Source organism: Rhagoletis pomonella, unplaced genomic scaffold, assembly GCF_013731165.1.
Source record: "Rhagoletis pomonella isolate Grant_MI unplaced genomic scaffold, Rhpom_1.0 Rhpom_scaffold_00004, whole genome shotgun sequence".
Classification (NCBI taxonomy): Eukaryota; Metazoa; Arthropoda; class Insecta; order Diptera; family Tephritidae; genus Rhagoletis; species Rhagoletis pomonella.
This window is the reverse complement of record NW_023458558.1, coordinates 69,730,189-69,740,569: the sequence shown is the minus strand read 5'-3', so window position 1 is coordinate 69,740,569 and position 10,381 is coordinate 69,730,189. Positions and strand designations below refer to the sequence as shown.

General features: G+C 34.4%; 1 protein-coding gene across 2 annotated transcripts in view; it reads right to left on the bottom strand.

The window, feature by feature from the left end:
- Positions 1-5,501, bottom strand: part of LOC118738045 (carcinine transporter) — a 43,508-nt gene extending 38,007 nt beyond the window's left edge. The window contains exons 1-2 of one of the 2 annotated variants that reach the window (XM_036468937.1): positions 5,288-5,501; positions 5,039-5,229 (exon numbers count right to left, since the gene is read on the bottom strand). The gene's annotated coding sequence lies outside the window, so the exon portion shown is untranslated. Of the gene's footprint in view, positions 1-5,038 lie in introns of both variants that reach the window. The other variant, XM_036468936.1, reaches the window with a different exon arrangement.
- Between the last annotated feature and the right edge of the window lie 4,880 nt (positions 5,502-10,381).

Sequence of the window (10,381 nt, the reverse complement as noted above, 5' to 3'; positions counted from 1 at the left end):
TCGGACCATAATAAGATTGTTTCGAATAGATCGGTCCCTGGTCCACTTCTCGGAAAAAATGGATCATATATGCTAATATATGCTAAAAAGCTACCTGTGTACTGAATTTTAAGCAAATCGGACCGTAAATACGATTTTTTCGAATAGATCAGTCCCTGGACCACTTCCCGGAAAAAATGGATAACATATGCTAATATATGCTAAAAAGCTACTTACGTACCAAAGTTTAAGCAAATCGGACCATAATAAGATTTTTTCGAATAGAACGGTCCCTGGTCCACCTACACGAAAACATGGTGGTTACCGAAAGCTATTTATATAAAAAATTTCATGAAAATCGGACCAGCCGTTCACGAGATTACCTGTTACAAAAAAAGGGGGCTTCTCTTTATATAATTAGTATAGAAGTATAGATATCGATTGCATACAATTTTAATTCACTCGACCTTTCACAATTTTTTAATTACGTTAAATCCAATTAAATTTTCAGCGTGCTGACGCTGTACAAATAAAATGAAAAATTTATGACACTTTTGTTGCTTTTTTCAGAAACAACCGTTAGAATGAAAATAAAAATATATGACAACATGAAGTTTGGACAAAAAACTGATTTCTAAGCCTATTTTGGTTCACAAATTTTTACATAAATTTTTTTTATTTTGGCCTGTGGCAGTAACTACTGTGCGGTGGTATGGAAATTAGTTTTACGGTGCATCCCGTATATCGCTATGTTTATCGCGTTCCCGGCCGTGATATATGTAAGTGTCGTAGGTTCAAAAGTTGTGGTAGAAATTGTTAAAAAATGGCAAAAACCGTGACAATGTAAAACTTTTTCGCAGTTTTTGCAAATTTTTTACAATAAAAAGTGATTTATTTTAAAAAACCTTCGTTATAACAAATATGGGAAATTATATTCTCTACATATTTCTATTTAACCATTTTTTTACGAAAAATTTAAAATAAGCCAAAAAAGCAAAAAAAAAAAAATATCCAAGATTGCGGAATGTTCCCAAATGAAATTTAGGGGCGAAACTGTAGATCCCAGATTTACGTGTCAAATAGAAGTAAACTACATGAAAAAATCGCTGTTAGAAACATTTTATTTTTTGTTCCTTCCAAATTTATGTAATTTTATTGGGCTATGTTTGGCACGTTCTCGGCCGTGATCTAAGCGCCATACAAAAATAAAATGTTGGTTTAACCCTAGAACACACACCCAGAAAATACCATGTAAACACACACCCGGGATACGTTTGTACCCGGGACCTTATTTTGCGGTTTTTTTAATACTTATTCAACCGATTTCTATGATTTTTTTTTTGAAATGTATATTTTAATATATAACAAGTATTTTGTCTTTTGTTTCATTCGAATATTCCTACTGGTTCCAGCGATATGGGCAAATAAAGTCAGGACATGCAACAGTGGATTTTTGTTTTTGTTGTTGTCCTGATAAATGCAAAACAAAATAATATAATTTATAATAATATACTTGTAGAGTAACAACGAATACACATTTTGGTTTTTATTTCATTGAAATATTCTACCTGGTTCAAAAGATATGTGCAAAAAGGTCGCGCAAGGTATGGGTACGTAGGTAGCAAATACACTGGTATAACTGGTTTTTGTATTTTATATGCAGCTGCAAGGGTTGTTTTCACACGAGGTGTTGTTATAAATGCTGCCTGTTGATATTTTCATTATTGTTTTGGTGCTCAAAAGTGTAAGAAGTGAAAATAAATATAACTGAAACTATAAATAACTGGATACGAAATGACTTCAAGAAGAAACGAATATTTATCAAGTGCAGCATATAGAAGGTAAAAAATGTAAAATAAGCAACAATGTAAACATATACTAATTTTTTTTATTATGCAGGCTAACTGAGGAACAGCGAGAATCATATATACAATCTTTATTTGATGAAATTTGTGACGATGACGCTCCCTATGACTTTGACTCAGAAGATGAAGAAGAAATTCAAATCAATGACATTGAAATTGCTGATGACGATGCTGAAGTTTCGCAAAGTGCCGCAGAAGTATTACCTGATTTTGCGGACTATGAGGATGATGAAGAAGACGATGAAGAAGAAGAAGTAGAAGAAAATAATGAATTACCTGCTAGTGCCGAAAAATTTGTTGCACGTGATGGTACTGAGTGGATGAAAGAACCAAATGTAAGTCGTCAGGTACTCAGACAAAATATTATAAGAGAACGTTCTGGACCAGCTAGATGCACTGAAATGTTGTCAATAGAGCAAACATTCAAATGTTTCATGAACGTTGAAATGGCTGATATAATTATGCGCCACACAAATAAGTTAGCAAAAGAAACTTATAATGCTTACAACAATGCGCATCCAAACACAAATCCTAAGTCATGGACGCCTGTGTCAATAACAGAGCTGTATGCATTTTTTGGCATACTTATTATGACTGGTGCGAACCATAGCAATGGAGAACATGTTCGAGATTTATGGAGCGTCAAAAACTATCCTTTATATCGCGCCACAATGGGAGTCAACCGTTTCTGTTCGATATTGCGGTTCCTAAGATTTGACGATAAAAACACTCGTGCAACACGCTTACTAACTGATAAAGCAGCACCGATCAGTGAGTTGTGGACGATGATGAACAATAATCTTGCTGCACATTACAAGCCCAGCTCATGCTTGACGATTGATGAACAATTATTTCCTTACCGTGGACGCACACGGTTTACGCAGTACATACCGTCAAAACCTGCTAAATATGGTATCAAGGTTTGGTGGATTTGCGATGCCACAAATGCATATCCACTGCATGGACAAATATATACTGGCCAAGCAGAAACTGGTAGGGAAACGAACCAAGGCGAACGAGTGGTGAAGGATTTGTCTGCCAAATACCAAGGAAGTGGCCGAAACATTACAATGGACAATTTGTTTACGACCTTGCCTGTTGCAGAACTGCTTCTCACCTGGAAACTCACGATCGTTGGAACTTTGCGCAAAAACAAATCATATATTCCTCAAGAAATGAAGCAACAAAACAGGACAATTGGTTCAACGACATTTGGCTTCAAAAATAATGTGACAATGTGCTCTTATGTTCCCAAAAAAAATAAAGCAGTAATTTTGCTTTCGACCATGCATAATGATGCTGAAATAGCTGACAGTGGGAAACCTGAAATAATTGAATATTATAATCGTACCAAAGGTGGTGTTGATCGAATGGACCAAATGTTTGCGGAATATCCAACACAAAGACAAACAAAACGATGGCCACTAGCGATGTTCTTCAACATGTTGGACATTACAGCTCTTGCAGCCTACATTGTCTACGATTTGAATAACCCTATGTTGCCTTGGAGAACAAACAACAAGCGTAAGCAGATCCTGCGCAGCTTGGCTGAAGCATTGTGTATGCCCATTATTGAAGCCAGAGCCATAAATCGTCAAGTGACGCGAAATTTTTCGACTAAAATTGCTATTGAAGCATATTTCAACCGACCGGTGGAATCAATGGTGTCAACAGCAGCATCAACATCTGCCGCAGCGCGCACGCCAAAACCTGTGTCCGGATCTTGCTATTTATGTTACGCACAAGAGGAAAAACGCCGTAGAAAAACCAGAAAGCTGTGCGACAAATGTAAGAAGCCAATGTGTCTTGAACATTCGGTCACATCAACAAATTGCTCTATTTTCCATGATTTTAATTAGATATAAGATGTATTTTTATAATTTTTATAATAAAAGTCAATAATATAATGTGTGAAATGAATATTTTTAATTTTTCAAATAAAAAAATAATATAAAAAATGTTTTTTTTTTTATTATTATGAGGATTTTTACTATTGGGGTACAAACGTATCCCGGGTGTGTGTTTACGTATATAATGTGTTTGGAAGGCTGTAGCTCCTGAACCAATGGTCCGATCTGGTTCAAATTGAATTTGAACTCAAAACTAAATAATCTTCCTAGATCCGAAGTTAGCGGTATAGAGGTATAGCGGTTCAAAAGTTACAACACTTCAAAGTTGAAAGTGGATACATTTGTACCCGGGTGTGTGTTCTAGGGTTAAAAGTTGCGAGAAATGAAATTCTCTACAACTTTGAAATTTCAATATGCTATGTAATTTCAACAGAAATTGTCAAAAAATGGCAAAAACCGTGAAAAAGTAAAATTGTTTCGCAGTTTTTGCTAATTTTTTATAATAAAAAATTCTATTTTTAAAAAACCTTCTATATAAAAAATGTGCGTAATTAAATTCTATTGTATTTAACCATTTTTTACGAAAAATGTAAAATATGCTTGCAAATCGCAAAAAAAACCAAAAAAACTTTAAATCCAAGATGGCGGAATGTTGCCGAATGAAATTTAGGGGCATGATCTACTTGTCAAATAGAAGTAAACTGCATCAAAAAATTGCCGTTACAAATTTTTTATTAAAGAAAAAGCCTAATTTTACTGGGCTATTTGAAGAGCATTTTCGCTAACGCTTGTGATTTGGATTGACGGCTGGTGATGGCAAATTTTGTTCTCGACCGCAACTAGAGTTTACTACGCTGCTAGAGCAAAAAAAAAAACCGTGAACGATTTTCGTTCAGTTTTTCTTGAAGTTTTATGTACTTTTATTGAAAATTTTCGAGTATTCAGATTTTAAAATGACTACAAATTTTTTTAATCTTAATCCTAATCTTAATTTTATTCGTGGCCAGCCATTCCCGTCATCCCCTACCTCTTCTGTCGCTCTTTCGTTTGGAATTAGAATTGCATCGACATTTTTACTTATTCCCAACCGAACGCAAAAAAGTTTCGCTTAAAAAAAAAAGAAAAAAAACACAACTGTTGCTGTTTCACAATGGTTTGGGACGTACAAGCATATCTTGTGAGAAGAGACTTTGTTTTTCGTGAGATTTATAAAATACTTGAGTGATTAACTTTACCTACATACATACACATGTTTGCTTATAAGCGTTCGATATATACATATGATTACAAATGTGCATACATTAGAATGTGTATTTAGCGCATACATTGGCAATCAGATCTTACCTCAACTGTGGGAAGACAAACTTCGGTCACACCCTGTCTTTGATTTGGGGACTAACGGATTTCAGAATGGCGTAATCTGCGGTGGAATTTTTTTGTTCCTCAGAACGATGAGACAACATCAAAATCGAGTTGTCTTCAAACTAATTTCGGCAAGGGATGACGAAAATTTCTTCACTTATACACGTTGAAGGCTTTTAAAATATTCACTTTGATAATAAGACTGTAAAACTTCGATAAACACAGATTTACACTTTATCTTTTCGCTGAAGCACCAATGATACATATATATGTAGCTAACGGTATGAGAATAGGAACTCTGCACAGCTTCGTTTGTTATCACAGAAAAGTTTCAATGCGTTCTCGTTTTCGAGGATATTTTTTAAAGTTCTTTCAAATAATAACATACGAATATTTGCAATCGCATACGTTTAGCGCGAGACTAAACAACTTAATGGAAAGGCTATGCTCAGGAAAATGAATTGTGAAAAAAGACAATTGCATGTAGAATAAGATAATAAGCACGAGCAATTTAATAATTGAAACACAAGCCTAAGTGTCGTATTCACATATGTATGCAGTATATATGTACATATGTTGATAGATCTATCCGCACTTTAAGCATTATATAAATATAAACATACATAAGTATACGAGTAAAAATACATAAACAAGAGGCGGCGTCAGTGATAGAAGTTTAAGTGTGCATACAAATACATATGTATGTGTAAGTGTTGTCTCGATTTCAAGTAACTACTTAAGCTACTTAAATTCATTCCCCTCCTTTATTGCGATTTGTACACAAGTACATATGTAGAGTATATCATACGCGGAGCTTCCATTCTCAAAGGTACCAACTTGACAGTTAGCGGTGTTTTGCATCTGCAGTTCAATTCAATCAACATATGTATTAGAGATTAGGTAAACTAATTTAATCACATTTACATTTCTTTATATTTATGTACATACATTTTTCATTCATAGTTATAAACGTCCAGTTCTAGCGATTACAGACCCTAAAAAATTCTGACAGCGGTACGCAGTGTGGAAAATGAAATTTATTGTCCAATATCTAATATGTATGTCGAGAACTAAAATAAATATAAGGTGACCAGAATTTTTTAGCACACCAGGAGGACAAATTCTCCACATTGAAAACACAAAAAATTTGTTTTATATTAATTTTCACACATAAATAACGAATAAGTTAACATTTTTAAAAAAAGCAAAAACAATTCAAAGTTGCTCTAAACACAAGTTAAACAAGTTGATAATACACTGAGTTGCATAATTACAAGACCGATACACATTACCGTTGATTTTTGGCATTTTTTTTTTTGTTGACAGTGTTGTTCATTTTCTTCCATATAAAAACAAAAATCGAATACATATACCTTGTAAGGAAGAAAATGGGTGACACCGTAAAAAAACGCCAAAAATCAACGCATATATAGATAGTTATGTATGTATATAAACTTTTATTCTTATTTTTTATTTCTGCTGAACTTCGGTCCCAGCTGCGTTATTCGGTTTACAGGATAAATGTTCTGTAGATGCCACTATTTAATTCCTATGTAGAATTGCTCGGTGATTCCGAAAATGTAGTTAATTTTTTTCCATGGATACGTTTTCGAGATATTTTTAATTTACCGTTATTCAGCTTAAAGCGAAAAACTTGGTTCTTTTAATCACGTATATCTTACGAACCAATTTAAAAATCTTAATATAAAATACGGCTAATGAAAGCTAATAAAATTTTCCATAAATCGTATATATGTAATCACTTTCCGATGGGACTTATAGTTTCTGACAAATTAATTAGTCATTCCATTTTTTTTATTGAAAAAAAAAAAATATCAAGCTATAACAGAAGAAAAATTTTAAAAATAACAGGTTCTGTGTCAAATTTTTGCATTTGTGCCTAACAAGCCTGACCTGTTATTTTTTAAGTATAGTATAACTCTGACTAAATATGAGTAATTTTTTAAATCTCAAACCTCTAACCGCCAAAATAACGTAAGCGACATTTTTTTCAAAATTTTCTGTTTGAGGCAGAAATATTCCTAGGGCATCTATGTAGATGCATTTCTTCATCAAAAAGAAAATTTTGAAAAAAAAATTTGGCTTACGTTTTTGGCAGTTAGGGCTCGATATGTATGTATATACATGTATAGCCTGCGTGAATTTCGTAGTCGTCTACTACAATAGCTCAAAAAAAAATAAACATAAACAGTTATTACTTCTTTTATTAGTTAGATTTTTTCCTTTAATAATATAAACATGTATTATCGTCCGGGGCCGGTACTAAATATAAACGAATTACCAACGCTATCATCCTTATTCAGTGCTTTTGAAAAATACCAGGTATTTTCGTAGTATGTGGAGAATGTCCTTTTTTTTATAGAAAAACTGTCTTTAGACGAAGTTGTTTTGCTATACAGTTGTAAGGATCAAGTGAATGCGTAAAATAGTTTTTATTGTTTTTATCCGACTTCCAAAAAAGGAGGCGGTTATCGGTTCGTCGGAATAATTGTTTTTTTTTGTATGTTACGGCATAACTTTGGACCACGTCAGCCGATTTCGATAATTCTTTTTGCATCGGAAATGTAGCGTCTCAGAGGTGGTCCCATACTAATCTGGTTTAGATCCGATCATTGGATCATGAAAAATATATATATACATTTTTTTTTAAGTCGGTTTTTTTTTGCTAAAAATTACTTGTAGTAATAAATGTATGTAACATACGCATTAGGGCGGGTCAAATTTTTTGCATCAAAACCACATCGCGGTTGTGGTTATTTGGATCATTTCAAGCATTTTTGCCCAAGAAACCATATATCTAATATGAATTTCGAGCCAGCGATTTTTTCTCTCTACATAGTTTTGTTTTTCAAACAGTGGCTCATCTGTTGAAACAGCTGTATTAAAAACTAGCCAAAATGTGTATCTGGGGGTTTTTGGGATCGACGAATCCATTTTTGACATTAATTTTTTCTTTTGAGACACCAGGTTTTGTTTCGGGTGTATTTCATGACCTTTTTTTAGCACCGTGTAATTAACCTCTACTCGCGAATTTATCACAGGGCGCCTGTCACATGTTCAATATTTATTGTGATATCTGGATTGTGATCAATATTGATAGATAGACTGACAAACAGTGGTTTTGTTAAACAAAACTAAGTTGTTTTTTAGATACTAATATCTAGCCTCATATAAAACTCATACTTAGTTTTATTCAATCACCCTCAGTTTTCCTTAAAAATTTACTGAAGTGATAACGCGTATTTTGCTTACCAAAGTGTGCTTCTGATAAATTTCCGTTAAATTATTATTGTCATTACAATAGTATTTTTTGTGATTGTCGTTTCTACAAATCGTAAGAAGATGCCCAGAGCGTATGTATGTGTAACTTTGATAACTTTTGTTATATTTGCGGTCAACTAACAATTAAAAGACAATGTCCTAGTAAAAAAAAAACAGATATCCCCAAAAATAAGCGATGCCAAAATAAAAAAGGAAAATTTGTAGGGCAACAAATTAGAGACCTATTGGCTGAAGAACAGCATAGAGAAAAACTTAATCCGATCGAAAAATCCGCATGGATATGTTTTCGAAATGTTGTTCGAAATTTTCTTGGATCCGAAAATTTTCTTCTTCCGAATACTATGAAGAGTTGGTCAGCAACTTTTTAACAGCCTATAAGAACATGGGATGCAATATGTCTCTCAAGATAAACTTCTTACACGCATATTTCAATTTTTTCTTAAAAATTTTAGTGCCGTTAGCGGCGAACACGGCGAGGGGTTCCATCAGGATATATCTAACATAGAAACATGGAACCAGGGTAAATGGAGTGAAATATGTTAGCTGACTACTGTTGGACACTAAACAGAGATGTATCTGATGCTAAATACTCCCGAAAATTAAAATAATATATATTTTTCTTCAATTAATACAGTTTTCAAGTGTATGTCTTTAAATTTTACTTAAATAATGTGGAAGAAAATTGCTCATGGATTCCATTATCATCTTAGAAGGAAAATTGTCCATCCATTCCATGGTCATCTTAGAAGAAAGTGTGCCCATGCCTTTCATTGTCATCTTAAAAGAAAATTTGTGCATGTCTCCATGATCATCTTAGAAGAAAGTGTGCCCATGCCTTAAATTGTCATCTTAGAAGAAAATTTGCCCATGCATCCATGGTCATCTTAGAAGAAATTGTGCCCATGCTTGCCATTGTCATCTTAGAAGAAAGTGTGCCCATGCCTTCCACTGTCAAAAATTTTTATGTATACCGACAGTCTCAGTCAAATAGTTTCAGCGCTAAAAGGTTGTTAGTGATCTCGGAACGCAGATTTTGCACCTGTACGGTTGTCGATTCAATTGTATTACCTCCAAATAGTACCTAGTCTTATGATTTATTACTTTTCTAAGAACTTGTAAATATTAAAGGTATTCTTTATAACATTTACTTTAAAAAAGTTCCTTTTAAATTTTTCTGTTATACTTAGAATTCTTTGCTCTGGCTGTGTTTTTCATCTATACCATATGAAGTCCCGGTAGTAATAATCTGCATTAAAGCAAGTTTCCTCATACGTGCTACACTATTTTATGTAGGTTTTTCGAAATCTAGGTAGGTAGGCAATACTGAACCATTAAGGAGCAATATTTTTCCGGCAGCGTAAAATTGCTACCGAAAGCCGAAGACATCGACATTATCGGCAAAGACAAGGCCTACGACTGTGCGCCTCATCGGAATCCAAATATAAAAACGCGTAGGTCTGGTGGTGAATGAGAATAAAACGAAGAATCTGCTGTCAACAGACATATCAGTAACAATATAAGCCTTGAAATCCAAGTGGCCCCACTTTAGACTCAGTACGAAATTGAGAAGTCAAGTCCCCTCTGGTCGCACAAAAATCACTGGCCATAATAAATTCATTACACCCGTGCAGGTGTATGCTGTTGGAGAAAGATTCTGCTGAAGATTTACGGGCCTCTACGCGTTGGCGGTGGTGAATCGGAGGACGATAGAACGATGAGCTGTATGAGCTTTGCAACGATATAGACACAGTGCGGTAGATTAATATATGGCGGCTTCCCTGACCGGGGCATAACGTACGAGTGGAAAATAACGCTGCTACTCTGAAAGTATACAACGCATGTCGCGAAGCTAGTAACAAAGGAAGAGGAAAGCCTCCTCTGCGATGGTGCACAACGGACGATGAGCGCCCTTTATCGAACCCAACCAGAATCGCTTAGGCGGTTACAGCGACAACAAAGTGAGACAGAAAATTCTTTAAACAGACATACACATGTACATTTCCGCGCCGTTCTATTAAAAAA